General features: G+C 41.8%; 1 long non-coding RNA gene across 1 annotated transcript in view; it reads right to left on the bottom strand.

The window, feature by feature from the left end:
- Nucleotides 1-18,931, bottom strand: part of LOC131912389 (uncharacterized) — a 33,090-nt gene that overhangs the window by 13,727 nt on the left and 432 nt on the right. The window lies entirely within an intron of this gene.

Here is an 18,931-nt window from a genome sequence, read left to right as displayed (position 1 = left end):
CGAGGAAATCAGTGTTCCAGGCTCACTTTTCTGTACACTGTCACCTTTGTGATCTGAATTCAATCGACTTGTGTTCAGATCATGTGCTTCTTTGGAAAGTGACAACTTTGGATGCAGGCTCCTGTACACAGGAAAAACATTTCCTCATAATATGCACCCAAGAAGACCCTGTAAAACACACACACACACACACACACACACACACACACACACCAAATACAAAACAAAGAACATGCTCTCCACTCCCCCTCAACAGGTACCAGAATTCTAGTAGACCTGTTAACTGTCTACACATTTTTCTTAAGTTAAAATTTAAATATACACACTAAGATGTTGAAATGTTTTTATTTGAGACAGGGTTTCACTGTGCAGCTCTGGTAGGCCTGGAACTTGCTGCATAGACCAGGGCAACCTTGAACTCACAGAGTTCTGTTTGTCTTTGCCTCTTGAGTGCTGGAGTTAAGAGTGTGAGCTGTGATGCCTGGCATTTGTTGATACAGATGTGTTTTTCTGATTCTATCATACAATCCTTGGTCCCTATTCTCTCCCACAACACTACTCAGAATGTGCCTTTAACGTGTCTACAGTGCATAACCACCCACTTGACTGTGTCCTTGCATAGGTCCCTCATGTCTGCTATGCTGCCTGCACAGCCAAAAGAAGGTACCATTAATGCCTCACCAGGAGCACACCTATCCAGTAGTTAGATAAAAGCCTCCATTTTCCCTGTGCCCTTCTATGAGCCTTCCAGGGACCCCTGGCAGGTTCACCGGGCCACAGAAGCAGCTGGTTCATATTGACCCTTTCTGGTGGCCCTTCCTTCTGGATCTTAATCTGAATCAATTCTTTCTTCCTACTGTTTCCTATAAAAGGAAGTCCCATGCTCCTCATACACATAGCCCTGAATTTATCCCAAGATGTAGGTGGGCAGAATCTGGAGGTGGTGGTGATGGGTCATGGCACTTGAGAAGGAGACCATAGGGTAAGGAAGTATTAGTTTGTTCAAGATTGTACAACTATGAATGGACCTGTGATGGGGGAATATCTTTCTGTAAGCTGCAAATATGTGTTGCTCTGATTGGTTGATAAATAAAGCCATTTGCCCTATGCAGGGCAGCTTAGAGGCAGATAGAAAAATTCAAAGAGAGACAGGAAGAAGCTGAAGAGAGACACCAGTGAGCCACCCAAGGAGCAACATGTAATGGGACACAGGTAAAGCCACGGAACATGCGGCAATGTATAGATAAATAGTTATGGGCTAATTTAAGATATAAGAGCTAGCTAGCCAAAAGCTTGAGCCATAGCCATGCAGTTATAATTAATATAAGCCTCTGTGTGTTTACTTGGGGGATGTGAGTGGGAGAGATTTGTCCCAACTGCCGGCAGGCTGGGACACAGGAAAACTTCTAACTACAAATGATTTTAGCACCTGCTGAGGGAGGATGGAAAGCATGTTCTTTGTTCTCTCTTGTGTTTGTTTTACAGGGTCTTCTTGGATGTATATTATGAAGATATATTCTTCCCAGCTAGGAAGAAGACAAGCCTTCATCTACCTCTTACAACTATGTGTGTGCAGGAGCCTGCATTCAAAGTTCTTACTTTCCAAAGAGACATGTGATCTGAGTACAAAGTGATCCAATTCAGATAACAAACAGTGACAGTGTGCAGAGAAGTGAGCCTGGAACACTGATTTCTTCAGGGCATCCATGCCCCTGCCTAGCTGATAGTCCTAGCAAGAGGGGGATATATTGGGAAGAAGACTTTCAGAACGAAGTAGAGGGGCATGAGAGACATGAATGAGGTATGTGTGTGTCTGTGTGTGCCCATGTGTGCCTGTGTGTGTGTGTAAAATGATTGAATTTTATTATATAATTGTAGGAAACTGTCAACAAATTAACAATTAGAAATAGATCTTTGCTTTTTCTCTTGCAGACTACTTTATCATTTGACTTTTACAAACTAAATGTCGACATGTCTCCATATGTAGCTCTATGGCATTAACTGGCTGAAACTGATATTTGTAAACAGACGGTCTTCTTTGATTGTTTCCCCACAAAGTTTTCAAAGACATTTAGTGCAAACCACTGTTCACTCTTACTCAGGATTGCTGTAATTTATTTTACCTGGGGGCAAAATTTTAGCTATTTAGGAAGTCTCATAAAAAAAATCTCCAGATGGCTTAATTATACCATTTTAGGAATGAAGGACATAAAAATAAAATGGATAGATAAGCACAACTTGGAACCATATAGAAATGAAAAGCAAAAGTTAAAAGAAAAATCTGAGTCTTCAAAGATGAGGTCTTCCCACTCGTGTTGAAAAACTCAACCAACAGGAAAAACATGGAATTCTTCCACCTAGTAAAGAACTTACACTTCACATTCAACACCAGAGCAAGGAAGGAATGGAGCATTTTGCTCCTCAGTTGGGGAATAAGGTAAGCAATTCTTCTCTCACCGCTCCCATTCCACACATTACCCAAAGTCCTATTGACTGAAGTAAAAACATGAAAGAGAAGGACTCAAGAGATGGCTCGGTGGTTGATAGTCCTTGCAGTGGACCATAGTTTTCGGTTCCCAGGAAGCACATTGAGTGGCTCACAATCAGCATCTCTAAGGGATCTGATGTCTTCTGGTCTCCACAGGCACCTACATCCATATGTACATACCAACATACAGACACATGCACATATATGTAAGTAAAAATGAGAAATAATAAGGAAGAGAAAAAAAAGTATATAGTTTGCTAAATAAGAAATATAATTATCTTTACTCATGGATGTTAAGGTTATTAATGTAGAAAATCCCAAGATTTGATGAAAAATTTCCCTGTAACTAATAAGTGATAATTAATAATGTGAGGTTGGTATGCAAAAGTAAAATGTTTTTCCATGCACCAACAATAAAACAAATGAAACTTGACATAAAAACATACAGTATTGGGCTGGTGGGATTGCTCAGTGGATAAATGTAGCCTGGCAAGCTGAGTTCTATACTGAGAACCCATGTAAAAGGAGAAGGAGAGAACTGACCATGCAATATTGTTGTGTGATTTTCATGGGCCATGACATACATGTCCCTCCAACATCATGCACAGACACCCTCATATTTCCATTCATTAAAACATTCACTTGCCACTTGCCTATGTAAGTTGCTAATCCCAAGTGTCACCCAGTCAACTAGTCTGTAATTCACACACACACACACACACACACACACACACACACACACACACGGAGGGGGAGGGAGAGAAATAATGAATAAGATTTAAATATACAGTATTAGACTTTTTACTACAGTGACAAAACACTAGAGAAAACCAGCAGAGGAAAGGTTCGTCTTGGCTCCCAGTTTCAGAGCTGTCACTCTGCGGTTGACCGAATCTATTGACTTCAACCTGAAATAAAGACTATCATGGCAGTAGGAGCCTGTGTTAGAAAAAAGCTCCTTAGCTTAGGGTGATCAGGAAATAGACAGAGAAAGAGAGGAGGAGGCCAGGAATAAAGCAAGTCCCTAGTAGGGTTATTCCTCCAAGTAGTGCCAGCTTCCACAGGTCTCCCATCTCCCAATATCTATTCAAACTGTAACTTCATCTAGAGGCTAATACATCAGTTAGGTCAGATTTTGCAAGACCTATCTTGAAGCCCATCTAGCCGTACCCAAACCTCCTACACATGAGGCTTCCAGGGTTGTCAGATTTAAACCATAACTGCACCATTTCATGTGTTCTGGAAGGCAGACATAACTAAGTGAAGAGACAAGACATGAAGCTGGGAAAGTCTTTGATAAAAGAAGGCAGAGAACATCTAAATAAATGAAAAATGTTTCATGTTCATAGAAGATTTGATGTTGCGATGATGTCAAATCCCCCCAGTCTAACTATAGAGTTAAAATCCTCATTAAAATCCAAGAAATCTATTTGTAGATATTAACATAATAACTCTAATGTTCACACAAATAAGCAAAACTTCTAGCATCACTAACATGATACTGAACAACAAACTTGAAGGACTCACACTGCCTGATTTCAGTGTTCTATAAAGACAGTGTGGTGTGGGGAAATAATAAACACATACATCATAGAACATGTTTCAAGAACCTGGGGTTAAGTCAACTGATCTTTGACAAAGGAGCAAAGACATTTCAATGGAGAGAAGTAGTGTCTTTAATAAACAGCGCTAGAAAGGTGGAATCCACATACGCATGAAAAGATAACGTGGACCTAGAAACTTCATGAAATTTAACTCAAAATAGGTCATATACAAAAGTGCAAAACTGAAAAGCTTCCAGAATTAAACACTAGAAAATCTACATGACCTTGGGTTCCAGCTATAAGTTTTTAGGTGCAATCCCTCAAGTACAACCCATGAAATAAAAGTGGTTGGTTAACTAATCTCTTCTTTATAAACATGCACTTTGGCTCTGTGGGTTGGAAGTTAATTTTTTCCTATAAATAATATTAACTTCAGTTGGGATAAATTTTGTAACATGATGAGGAAAAGGAGGACTCAAGGCATTCAGCCTTATAATTGTGCCTTTGTGTCTGTCACACTGGATTATAGTGGGTGAAGGAATACAAAGTTCACAAAGAAACTTGCTGGCATTTCTAATCTTGATGGTGAATGGCAGTTTTCCTTCGGAGTTAGAGGAAGAAACTAACAGTCTAATGTGCATTGAGAACCTGTTCTGTGTCAGGTATTACATCAATCTGTACGTAATCGCATGAGGAAATTCCTTCCTTCGTCACCTCTGGTCCTGACTTTAAGCATGCCCAACAGTATTCACACTCATTCTATAAATAAATAACAGAAGAATGGTCTTCAAGCTGAGTAAAGGACCTGATGTTTTACAGAATCAAGTGAATCTAGGTGTGTATGTGACACCAGGCTTCATTCTGTTCTTTTTAATACTGTAGTAAGCCTTAGAAGTGAGTGCTACTTCACAGGGAGTGGAAAGAAGAGGAGAAACATGCAAGTGGAGAATCACCACTTAGAGACTGTGTGGAGTGGCTTCTTCTCAAAAGCAGGAGCTGTTCTGAGCGTAAGAAGCCTGTGGCTGGATTTTATAAACACTAGTTTATTCATTTTTAATTAGGAACTCTTCCAGGTTTGAATCATCTGACAGAGGATGGAATGAGCACCAGAGAGATGACAAGGGTTTTTCAAAGTCACGTAACTTAGCAAATATCAGAGGAGGACTGAACTGTTGTGTAAGCCCGAAGCCAGCTGTCCTGTTTACAGTAACTCATGTAGAACAATGAGCAAGTGGGCAGAGCTGGATGCCAAGCTGTCTGGGACTCTCCTTCTGGGTTCTCCAGTTACTTTCTGTGTGGTCTCAAGTCAATGTTCAACGTAGCCTTGCCTAAGATTCACACAGGAAAATCAGATAGCCTCGTATAGTAGCATGAACATTAATGGGACAATTAATGCCCGACTTTTGCTGTGTCCTGTGGCATAAGTACAGGATAAGCACAGGTCAGGTAGGATTACTTAATATGACTTTGCTTTTTTGTAAAGAACAAACAATATTTGAAAATATTTCTTGAATTTTCAAAATACCACAAAGCATATAAGCAGAATTTGAGTATTTGAAGACACAGGAAAAAAAAATGTCAGCTCAATGCTACTTTAAAAGGCTTGGATGGAAATGATTCCATACAGGGCAGCCACCTGACCCACTGATTTCTGTGATCTTTCCACTACCAGGGGAAAGAATTTCTGGATGAATTGTGATGTAGTTGTTTTTCCTAATTTTATCTTCTGATTCAAGAACTTCAGCTGTGAATTTTTGATACGTGTGTTTCATTTGGAATTTCCCTAGAGGTCAGGAAATTAGGAGCATGGGGAAGAGGGTTGGCTTTCAAGGGAGGGAAGGTAGAATGCGGTAGTATAAGGGGTTAAAGGGGAGAAATGTCTCCATCCAATCCCTCCTCTCAGCGCTCAGGGAGGAAGAGGTGGAAAGAGTGTCAGAGCCTCAGTGGATGGAGGACACCAAGGAGTCAAGGCCTTCTAGACACAACAAGCCTGGCCCACATATGAACTCACAGCTAGGACAGCATGCACAGGTCTGCACAGGTCTGCACCAGATGGGGGTCCCAGAGCTGAAAGGAGAAGTAGACACATGTCCCATCCCTAACCCAGAAACTCTCTGAGAACTGATAGCCACTTACAAATGAAGTCAGTTCTCTCCAAGGGCGTCTCTACTATTACTACTCTTTAGGATAGGCCCTATGCCCAGCAGTAGATGGCCAACACAAAAAGAATCCAATGAAATCTTTAGAGGTTCTTGTCTCATAATGTTAATTCAGGGAATTGAATTTTTATTTTTCTTTTTTTACCTTCCAGTTCCTTTGTGCATATATGATGGCTTCTTGTTTTTGTTTTTATGGGGTTTCTGTGTGTGCAAATGGGTGTCTCTGTGTCTATATGTATTTCTTGTAATCTTTCTTTGGCTCTTTTTCTTGTTGGGTTTTATTGTCCTATTTCAATTTTTAAAATCTTATTGTATTTATTCAATTATATTACTATTTCTTAGGTCTGTTTGTTTTCTAAGGAGAGATAGAAAGTATCTATCTAAATCTGCATGGGCGGGGAGATGGTGAGGAACTGGGAGGAGTAGGGGAGGGGAACTACAATCAGAATGTATTGTATGAAGAAGACTCTATTTTAACTTAACTAAGTAGGGAGGGGTGGGACAAAGAAGGTTAGTGGGGTGGGAGGTGGAAAGACAGGGCAGAAGAGGGAGGAAATACTGACGCTGCATACCTTTTGAAAAAGTAATTAAGGAATTAAGGAAACCTGCCACTGTAGACACTTACCAAAACATATACATATAGATGTCGAAAAAGAGTTTAAATAGAGTTACCCTCTAATGGGGTTGATAATGCCCTATTAGACACTCCAGGCTAACAAATAAAGTGCCCAGGATCATGGTTTTTTCCCCCCTACTGGGCTACTTCTTTTGGAGTTATTGGCTAGTGAGATTCCATAGGTCCACAAACACTACAGTCTTTTGCCAGTGCCATAGGTTGACCTCCAGAACTTGAGGACAAGACGTTATTGATGAACACACCCCATAGGAACATGGAGAAATCAAGTTGGCACTGACCTGGAAGCTTCATCCTTACTGGCTAGCTTCCAAGGTACTGCAAGGTGCTATGCATGCTACCACAGGAGAAAAGTAATCATCAATGTTACCCAGCTGTGAAGCTTGTGGGCTGCAATATACCCAGCCTTTTAAGACATGACCACTGGTACATTAGTCACATGAATGTTAAGAGAGTCAGCAATCACTCTCTGATTGAATTTAAGTCCCACTCCACAAGATAAAACTGATACCTGGCATTATTATCTGGATCAAGAACCTGATCATGGAGATAACCTACCACCATTATGGACACAGTAACTTGCTGTGGGATATTAATGTAAGACGTGTTACTTTTATGCTGTGGAATATTTGCTTAATGATGCAAGGATGTATTGAATTCTCTTATGTTACATTTGTTTAACTCTGTGAAGCTGCATTACTTTGCCTGCCTGAAACACCTGATTGTTCTAATAAAGAGCTGAAGGGCTGTTAGCTAGGCAGGAGAGAGAAATATGTGGGACTGGTTGGCAGAGAGAATAAATAGAGAAAAAAAAGAGAGAGAGGAGCCAGAAAAGGAGAAGGAGAGAGAACACCAGGAGACAGCCACCCAGCTACACAGCAAGCAACAGAGTAAGAAATAAAGAAAGCTGTATAGAACAGAGAAAGATAAAAGCCCAGAGGCAAAAGATAGATGGAATACTTAAGCTAAGAAAAGCTGGCTAGAAACAAGCCAAGCTAAGGCCAAGCATTCGTAAGTAAGAATAAGTCTCAATGTATTTATTTGGGAGCTGGGTGGTGGGCCCCAGTTAGCAAAGATTAAAACAAAACAAAACAAAACAAAACAAAAACAAAAAACAAAAAACCAACTACACAACTAACTCCTAATGACTTATTGTTAGACCCATGGATTAGTGCACCTCTCAAACCTCAACTGAGACTCTTCTTTTTTTAGTAGATAACAATTAACACAGAGGCTCACAATTGGTCAAGATGTAGAGAATGAGAGACTGTGGAATACTCATTCCTAAATGGGACATCATGCTATACCCCCTTTTCCAAAGGCTCAAGGGTCATAGTAGAAGAAGACGCAGGAAAACTGTAAGAGCCAGATGTGGTAGGTTACTGTTAGAAAACAGTGTTCTCCAGATGCAACAGGGAAGTTGTACATAAGGACTTACAGCCATTTTGACAGCATGCCCAAGTTCTACCTCAGCCAAACAAAAATCTCAGCATGAGGCTGAAGGGTGACCACAAAACCCTACCCCTAGCTGAGATCTATGGGCACTTGGCAGCTCCTGGGAGAGTCAGTGTTCTTTAAGGATGCTTCCCGATAGGTTGACAGGTTCCGGTGGAGGACCACACACTCAAGAGTACATGGGCAGCACAAACTGGACTGGATGGGTTTAAAACAAACAAACAAGAAGCTGGGTGAATAGAGAAGGGCATGGATCTTGGAGGAGTTGGGGGGGGGTATGGTCACAATAGATTGTATGATAGTCTCAAAGAACTAATTAAAAATAAGGACAGAACCAAAAATGAGTTGGGCATTACCTTAGTTACTCAAGAAGCTTTCATTTCATTTTCAGTGAGGCTTTTGTTTTTCACATGGTCTCGTTACATCAGTTTGGCTGGTAGTCCAGGTCTGCCTTAGACTTGCAGCAAGCTTCCTGCTTCTGCTTTCCAAGGTCTGGGGTTACAGGCAGGTGTCACCAAAGAGTGTTTTCGCAGTAAATACTTTAACATAATAAGTGAGAAGTGTCACAGCGAGGTGCAGATTAAACACCATGGGTGTTTGGAGGCAGGGAAGATTGTTTTCAGGAGGAAGATTTGGAAATATTCAAAGAAGAGGTGGCATTTGATTGGTGCCTTTACACAAGAACAGGTTTAGATGTGTGGAGATAATGAGAGAAGCAATCTAGAAGGGAGCAAAAATGGGAAAAATATAAAAGAAATCCAATGATGTTGAGTAAGCTAGACGCTTATGTCAACGAGGCTCAAATGAACACAAGAACGGAAGTCGGCTGGAATCCGGGCCTAGGAATCTCAAAGCTGTCTCGAAAAGCGTGGGTGGGTTTTATGCACAGGTTAAGGGGGCAATTGACTGTGCTTGAGAATAATGGTCTCTGACCTGCCCTTTGGGAGATGACTCAGGCTGTGGGCCAGAGAGGGCATGAGGTGCTGGCTTAGGTACTGTGGAGGCCACCATGAGGTCTGGACTAAGGTGCTGAAGGTGAGGAGGGCATGGCAGTGATGACAACCGGAAGAGTCATCAGGCTTTCAGCGCTGTTCAGACGTGTTTCCAGGAACAGAGAGGAGGCCAGTCAACTTTGAGAGCGCATGGCAAGGAGGGAGCTGGGACCTTCCACAGACACAGAAATGGTGGGGCTGACAGAAATCTGAAATCATGAAGTCCATTTGTTAGAGTCCCAGGCAGGCATGTCCAGCTAAAGGGTAGGAAGAGGGAATGGTCTATCAAAATTGGAAAAGAACCATCATGTACTGTCTTTGGTGGAAGCCATGAGTGTTCTCTACCATCACCATGACTAGTGGCCCCCAGCTTTATCTTGTGAGTTTATTGGTAGTTTCTTCATTTACCACCTCTCCCTTTGTGGGCACTATTTTACTTACACTAGGTCATTTACATTCAGTGACATATATCTTTGAATAACAGGTGTGGGGCCTCAGAAGTTTGTCTTACTCTACAAGATCACCTGTAGACGGGGAAACTAGAAATGCTGTCACTGAAGTGGCCCTTGAAGAGTATTGGACACTAATGATGAATCGCTTCATCATTCTCCACCATCATCCATGTCCTACTGTGTGACAAGTCAGAGATGACTCTGACCCCTGCAAAAGAAGCAACAATGCTCAGAAGAGACCCCATTCAGAGAGGAAGAGTTCCTAGGAAGGGCCTGCAATGACTTGTTTAGGCTGTTGCTAGTATTTGATATTTGCTCCACACAGATGAAGGGAAAGCTAGAATTGTCTAGGTATCAAGAAGCTGAGGGAATAGTGGGTTTTTTTTTTTTAGTGTATGTATGTATTTATGTATGTATGTATATGCATATGTGTTCATAGGGGTGCCTGGCATACTTGTGTTTGAATGTATATGTGTGTGTATGTGTGAAGGCCTTGGGTGTTGTTCCCATGGAGCCATCCACCTTGTTTATTGAGACAAGGTCTCTCACTGGGACCTGGCACACCAATTAATCTAAGCTGACTGGCTGGCAAGCCCAGGGTATCTGCTTACTTCCACCTCCCCAGCACTGGGATTATTATACACACACTCCACCAGACCGGGCTTGTTAGATGAGTGCTGGGGACTGAGGTCCGGCCCTCATACTTGGCATGACAAACACTTTACTGACTGAGCTATCTCCCCAGCTTCTTGATTACACAGCTTTTTAAGTCTCCAATACACAGTGGCATTACAAGGCAATGAACTAGGATGTGTTCCTTCTCTTTGCATTCTGAAAGACATAATTCATCAAAATGGAAGGGATGTCTACATGAGAAGTAATTTGTGACAACCTCCTTGATTGGAAAACTTGAATGAAATTAGATGCTGATCTATCTCCATTTCTGAGGCTCCATATAGATTTCAACTTCATCAAATCCTCAAACAATTAACTTTCTTTATTGTATCTAATTTAAAGTACTAAATGAGAAATATAAAAGTGAACAAACCACATGTAGTGTTAGCTGTGGAGGTGGAGTACCCTTTTATCTCCTTTCTAAAAATTGTGATGTCTACACAATTGTGAAACCTTTGAATTAATTGTGTTATTCCACAATGGACATACTGATTACTATCAATTAGTAGGTAATGAGCAGCAATCGAACCATTGAAAACTTGTAATTATAGTCATTTATCTTTGGTGATATCAGTGATATTTATGATAGTAATAAGCTAAAAGTTCATTTTACACTCAAAGACACAGAGACTCAGAAATGAATAACTGGTACATGTAGGAGACACAAAATGGTTATCTGATCACAGGACTTTTTAGTTCTCTAACTTGACCATGATCCTTGAAGAGAGAATGAATAGGACACAGTAAACAGAGCAAGAATACGTAGTGTGTGATGGGATGCTGGTGTTGAGAGTTTCAGATACTGAGTATGTCTAATAATTTATAGAAGTCTGTGATGTAGAGCTTCTCATGTAAAGCTTTGCATATAAATCTGTCTCTTGTTTTTCCCTCCGACCGGTGTGGAATGAACTTACTATGAAAACCATGCTTCTCTGTGTGTGCATGCATACTCACACATACGTAAGACATATCATGGTTACTCCATGCCAGAATCCTGTCTGCTGGCATCTTGTCTGAGTAACTTTACCAGACAGGTAGAGCAGAGAACAAGTCAGCAATTTGTATCAGAATTGTGCTGGTGTTTTGCTCTCACAGATAAACAGACTGGGTAAGTTTCTTCCCCAGGCAGGGTTGGTGGCTAATCTCCAGGACTGTTGAGCTTTGCTCAATCATCCTTTCCCCTGATTATTGGGAGCCACTAGAAGCAAAAGTCCATGGGAGAATACAGCAGTGACAACTAGAGTTCAGAAGGTCAACCTATCAGAACTAAGGGTTCTGTTAGAGGAAACCATCATGCAAGGCATCATGGAATTACTGCCTTTTGAATGAACTGGCTGTCTCTTGTAAACTTCTTTATATAGAAATAACAGCTATGATTCTCCCCATTTACTGTGCATTTCCACATTAAGTGTACATGTAATCTCACGATTGCGTCTCCATCTTGGGCACAACTTTCCCTATACATTTGGGGTAATTGGATAACTGTCCCCAGTTGTGTTTATTTTTCATTAACATATATCTGGCCAGGGCCATTCTCCAGACAAAAGTATTTCAGCAAAGATACCTTTTTCCAAGGACAAAACTGCACATAGATAAACATTAGCTCATCTCACCCACAGATAGAGAAAACAACCACTAGCAAATTAATTCTCAACTCCTTACCTTCACCCAGGATTATTTACACAAGATCCTAATTTAAGAGATTTACTGCTCACATTCCTGGGATGATGTTTTAGCCACTTGCTAGTTACTGAGTTAAGGTAGTTACTTCCTACTGACCCAAGGAGATTGCCTTCAAGGCCAGGCAGGCGTAGGTGCCAAGCTTCTTTCTTGTGCAAATTAAGTTTTAACTCCTCCTCAGCCAGGGGCTATTCCTAGATTCCCTAACTGATCTTAGCCTTTAGTTGACCTTACCAGACAACTCCCCTTTAGTCACTCCCCCTTTTAAGTTGTAATTAGAAGCTGACATTTATTGCTTTATGTGTGGATCTTTATCACCTCTCTCTGTGACCCTGAAAACTTCAAGACTCTACTGTTTTGCCAAAGAACTACTGTGTATATATACTGGTCCCCTCACTGCAAGGGAGAGTGGATTTGGAAGAACAAAGATAAGGACAGAGATGGAAAGAACTAGATAGAGATGAGAGAACAGCAGAAGGGACTGAGAACAGGAGGGACTGAGAGGAGCTAACTATGAGAACAGAAAAGAAACTGTGGAGATGGAATTGACTTAGAACAAAGTGAATGGACTAATGAACTCAGTGTACTTAGACTCATTGAATATCCCTCAGATTCGTGTCTTTAGCGGCTTGAGCATCTGTTCTGGACCCTGATATAAATCTCCTCAAGGCAGGCACTTGGGGGGAATTCGGTATCCTGATGTTGCTGACTTTCCTCCTGTTATCCCACCACAGTAGAGTACTATGTTGTACATGACATTATATCCTGCTGTGTCCTACTCTGGCAAATCATATATCAAAGAGAGATTAATTTTTAAATCACCTCAATCCGTGAGCTTTGGTTCACTTCGGATGGGGCAGGGAAAGAAGCATCCACACTCCCATTGTGCAATGCCTTAGAGTCTCAGGGATGAAAGGACCAAGCAGATGCCATAACTGGCTGCTCAGTCTTCTCTCAGAGATCAGGCCTCAATTTCAGTTTCCTGAGACTTGAGCAAGCAGTTTCTGGGAGGGCCATGAACAAAAGACATAGTCCTTGCAGTAGCTCCCTTTCTGCACGTACTCTGACTGCTCAAAGTTCAGCCAGATGTTTACTTTCTGGGGCCCCTCACCAACTTAGAGTTATGTGCAGTACGTGCTTGTCCAGCCAGCCCCCATGGTGGCTCAAGGACAAAGCCTGGGACTTGTGCTGGACTGCCCCCAAAGCAATAAATTGTAACCACCAACCAGTAAAAGAGAACAGAGATAGAAATAAACCAATCCGAGTTGCACCCGTGCAAAACTCCCCCAACCCCCCTGAAGGGCTTGTGGATTTTGCCTTTAAAAAGCTAGCCACACAAAGAAAAAGCAAGTTCCTCCTGGCCTCACGACTACGAGTGAGTGCTTTGGATCGAGCTTCCCTGTCCGCGGCTTGTAAACAAACAGAAATAAACCATACTGTTGTATTCTGAACCTAAGGTCTGTGGTGAAGTCTTTGGGGTCCCTATCTGGGCATAACAAGGGACACATGAATGGACTCATGATTACTCTTCTGCCTTAAGCAGTACCCTCTGAGATTTCACATCAGAAAGGTAGCAGCTGTCTACCTTGTATTTTTGATGGAGGCTTGAATTGGGATTTACACTGCTGAGAAACTGTCTTGGTTTAATCTGGGTGTTTTGTGTGTGTGTTGTCTATTCATCCTAGCTAGACTCTCCTTGTGACCCTATGCCATTGCCTGTTATGGAGTCAGGAGCAGAAGGACACATCCCACAGTCAGGCAGAGCTCTGTGTTTTGAACCTCTGTATTGAGATGTGCACTTTTCTGGTATGTTCTTCCTGCTTCCAAAAGAGTCAAAACCACCACAATCAGGCCTCACCTCCCAGGTGACAGAATAATCCATGATCTCAGTTAAACAGCTTCCATACCTGTTGCAATGTTGGCCTGCTACAGTGAATGCCAGTTAAATAGTCAATATTTTCATTTTGGCTAAAAATGCTTTCTAGGAAAGCTGGGAGCTGTGCATGCGATGAAACTGGGCTAGAATTGCCATTTTCCCATATACACAGCTTCATTATGTTGGGCACACTTGGGTGGCTCTAGAATCTTATCAGCACAGTTGATTCTTAGTAAAATCCAAATTAGTCAAAAAGAATGAGCTTTACTTTGGTGGCTTTGACTTAATTTGCTGTATTAAACCTTTTAATTTGACTTAAAACAACTGGGTTTTGAGTTTTTCTTTCACATTCTGTTTTCACTGGTTCCAGTCAAATCTATCCACACATTATCACCTATCATCTATCTATCATCAACCATCTATTCATCCACCCAGCATGGAAGCATGTATCTATCCATCTAGCCAGCCAGCATCTGTGCATCCAACTATCCACCACCCCACTCGTTATCCATCCATCATCCATCATCTGTTCATCCATCTGGCATGCATGCATGCATGCATGCACCCATCCATCCATCCATCCAGTATCCATGCATCTATATCCATCCATCATCTAGTCATCTACCCATGCAGCATGCTTGCATCCATTTGTCTTTCCATCATCTATTATTCATTCATCATCCATCCACCACCTATCAATCATCCAACATCTATTCATCCATCTAGCATGCACACATGCATCCAGCCAGCCAGGCAACATCCATGCATCATCTATTATCCATCCACCACCATCCACCCATCCATCCATCCATCCATCCTTCCATTATCCACCATGCTTAAACATGGACAGCAAGAGAATATCAAACAATCCCAGCTGTGCTGACAAGAAGCTGTAGAGCAGTGGTTCTCAACCTTCCTAATGCTGCGACGCTTTCGTACAGTAACTCATGTTGTGGTGACCCTCAATCATAAAATTGTTTTTTGTTGCTACTTCATAACTGTAATTTTGCTACTGTTATGAATCATAATGTAAATATCTGTGTTTTCTGATGGTCTTAGGTGACCCCTGTGAAAGGATCATCTGATCCCAAAGGGGTTGCGACCCACAGATTGAGAATCACTGATGTAGAGCTTTCTCTGCTCATGGGACTATAATGATAAACTACATCCATGTCTTTTTAGCTATGAAACTAGGCCCTATAGCCCTTGTTCTCAGTGTAGCTGTGACTGACAACACTAATAATTTGACATTCCCCTTTTGGCTTATGTTAGGCAGGAAATACCACTGTGAGTGACACTGTTCTAGAAATCACTGCAGGTACCAAGAGGCTTATCAGCCACAGAGAGGATGGCATGACAAAGGAAGCCAGCCAAGGGAGCTGGGCTGTGAGTGAGAGGTGGTTTCCACCTCCCAGAGAGGATGGAATGACAAGGGAAGACAGCCAAGGGAGCTGGGCTATGAGTGAGAGGTAATTTTTACCTCCCAGGATCATGTTCGGAAGAATGAAAAGGGTCTCTGCCTATCTTTAAGTTCAGTCATTACAATCCTTTTGGAAGTTAAACTTCCAGCAGGTGACAGTGAAACGCCTCCTCAGCATGAGGTTTGCTGCTTTACTGAGTTTTATTATTTATAGTACGAATTTGAATTTGTTTGTTTGTTTACTTGTAAATAATATCCCACATATTGACATTATGAAAAAGAAGATATTTTACAGATATCACTTTTCCACATAATTTAATTTGCTTCTTAAAACATTAAAGCTAATAGACTTTGTTGACATTTTATTAAAACAATTTCAGCATTTCTGATCTTAAAAAGTTGACCACTACTGTAATGGGACAAATTGCTTATAAGATTTGGGGCTCAGAACTTCAGTCTCTGTATCAGCTCATCTACTGGAGCACACAATGGCCATGCTTTATATTCGGAAGAGATAAAAGAGAAGGACAGGACAGAGATGGAAGGAATGGCCTGTGTGTGTCTCACCTTCTCACATTCTTGGACTTACAGCACAAGGGCAGGCCACCAGCTGTTTCAGGTCCAACCCAACCCCAGTAGCAATGACAGCATAGAGTAAAGAGTTTGGAAGAGGCCATTTCCTCAATGATTAGCATCCACAAAGTCGAAGAGTCCATGAATTTAGAATTCTTTCATAGGAGAGCTTAGGGTGGTAATCTTGTTAGGCAGGGATGCTGATTTTGTGTTCCAACATGAATTTTAGGTTATATGCCTATTTGGTGATGGGTTCTAGGTGAGTATTGATGAGAATTGTGCGGACCAGTGGGGATTAAAGCTCATTCCAGGCATCCTCTGACACTGTGATTCTTGTCATGGTTTTAGCAAGAGCAGAAATGACAAATTGCTGCAAAATCTCTAGTAGGAGCTTCGAAGAAGTGGACTTGGTTTTCCACACATGAAAGTGAGGCAAGAAAAAAAGCAAGATGGTTGTGAGATCTCCCATGGCACCAAAAACAGAGACCAATATTAGATGGAACTCTAAATGTGAGTCTGTTGTTCATGCAGAATGAGACGGTTAGTGTGGGTTGCTAACTTGACAGGGCCCAGAATTCACCTTAGAGGTCAATCCTTTGGCCATGCCTGTGCAGTATGACCTAGAGCAGATTAGTTTCTAACCACACCTGTGAGGATTATCTTGGTTAGGCTAATGAGGTAGGAAGACCTAAAAGTGAGCGGCACCATTCCCTGGGCTTGAACTCTGGACTGCACAAAAGTGAGAGGGCTAGCTAAGGATCTGCACTCACCTTTCTCTGCTTCCTGATTGCAGATATAACTGACCACATGTCTCACTTTCCTGTTGCCAGGACATTTCCCACCACGAGGGTCAGTACCCTTCAATTATGCACCCAAATAAGCCCCTTTACCCTCAAGTTGCTTTTTTTCAGGTCTTTTATTACCACATCAGGAAATGCAGTTGAGTCTCTGGGCAACACTGGCAGGGCATTAAACATTACCTTGGAACAACATTCACCCATATCCGCTGGCTACTATGAAATGCTTTGTAATGCAGAACTAGCACTGAGGGTGGAGGTATGAGGTATTTTTTAACCACTGAGGGTGGAGATAGAGGTGTTTTAACCTTACTTTGTCTTGACCTGAGTGCCTTTCAATTTGGAAACTCCAGATTGGCTGCTTTCATGAGCCCAAACTCACCCTTCCACCTTGGCCTTCCATTCCTGTCTTGACTTACAAGTGTTCTCTCTGTAATTCTTTCAGATCAAGGGGTTTGTCTCGCTGCTCTTTGTGTATGTGTCGGAGTGTTTCACACAGAAGATGCTCATTAAATGTTCCACAACAAAGTGCAAAGATGCCTTGGATCTAGAGTTCTGGCAGCCTCATTCCCTACAGCAGAACCATTTTGTATAGTTTTGCATCTCTCTGATTCAAGATAGACTCAATGTGACCTCAGTATCCACTATGCTTCCCAACCCATCTGCCCTCACCATCAACTCCTGTGCTGTGGATAGACTCGGGAATTTCACTGCTATTCAACTTGACCCATCTCCTCAGAACACTTTGTGTGTGTGTGTGTGTGTGTGTGTGTGTGTGTGTGTGTGTGTGTGTGTGCTGTGTGTCTCTGTGTGTGTGCAGGTTGTATGTATGCATGTGTACTGTGCATGCATGTGTGCAGGTTGTTATGTATGTCTGTGTACTATGCATGCATGTGTGCAGGTTGTATGTATGTCTGTGAACTATGTATGCATGTGTGGAGGTTGGAGGTTGATGGCAGGTGTCTTCTTCATTGCTCCTCATCTTGTTGTTTGACCCAGTGCAGCTCAGTGAACCTGGAGCTCACTGATTCACAGGGACTGGCTGACTATGGAGCTCCTGGGGTCCTCCTGTAGCCCCTCCTCAGTGTTGGGGTTACAGGTGCTTGCTACAGTGTCTGCACTTTTATGAGGGTTCTGGGTGTCTAAGATCAGGTCTTTATGCTTGCATGACATCTCCCCAGGCTCCCCCAAAACTGTCAGCAAAGGGTTTGTCTATTACTTTCCTACTTTTGGAGAGAACTCAGCCCTTTGGTAAGGTTTCCAGCAGAATTTCTTGTTTGCTCTGCATTCAGAAGACACTATTTATGATTAACAAGTCACAAGGAAATAAGTGATGGGAACAAATGCACTTGAAAAATTTAGACTCCTCAGAGAACAGTGAAGAATTTGCCATCGATGGAATGAAAAAATATAGAAAACAAGTCAAAGAACAGAACTTTGGAAAGCTAATCATGCCCTGAAGCAAGTTTGGGGTTATTACATTGATAATTATGTCATTAAAATTATTATCGAATAGGAGTGCATTGAGTGAAAACAGTGATTATATTAAATCTAATTAATTAAAGTTGTGTCACATCAACAGGTACATATTGTGCTGTCAGTAACATCAGGAGAAAGTATCTAAGGAGGCAGAACTTGCAGTGACATGAGCCACACTCCCAGGCCTAGAGGAATTTAAACTAGGCGTGTATTCTCTTAGATATAAATACAATGGCTGTAACTGACAGATGATTGGAAGCACTTCCTACACAGCCACAATTCTTCAAAGAACTCCGACCATAGACCATCCCTCTTCCTCTAAAATGATTTTTCCTTCTCTCCATCTGAGTGATAAGCCACCGTTTTTGTTAATACGAATGTCAGAAAATATCCTGTGACGGGGGAGCCTGCTGTTTATGCTGTGAGTCTTTGACAATTCATCTTCAGTTTCTCTCGACTGCATCCTGAACTGGATGCTGAAAACCTCACGTTTTCCCCACTAGTTTTAGACTGTGACTCCTTGAGAACATTGCCCAGTCACAATCATTGAACCTCACTCTCTAACCTCAGAAATGTTGGTTCGTCTACCCTCTACAGTATTTATATCATGTTTATTTTCTGGTTTCTGTTCTGAGCTATGGGAAGTAAAATGCTAAGATAAATGTACTTTAATTGGTAGAAACAAGAATGCTCATTTTTCTTCTTTT

Source organism: Peromyscus eremicus, chromosome 6 (assembly GCF_949786415.1).
Source record: "Peromyscus eremicus chromosome 6, PerEre_H2_v1, whole genome shotgun sequence".
NCBI lineage: Eukaryota > Metazoa > Chordata > Mammalia > Rodentia > Cricetidae > Peromyscus > Peromyscus eremicus.
Note: the sequence above shows the minus strand (reverse complement) of the source record. Positions and strands in the feature narration are given on the sequence as shown.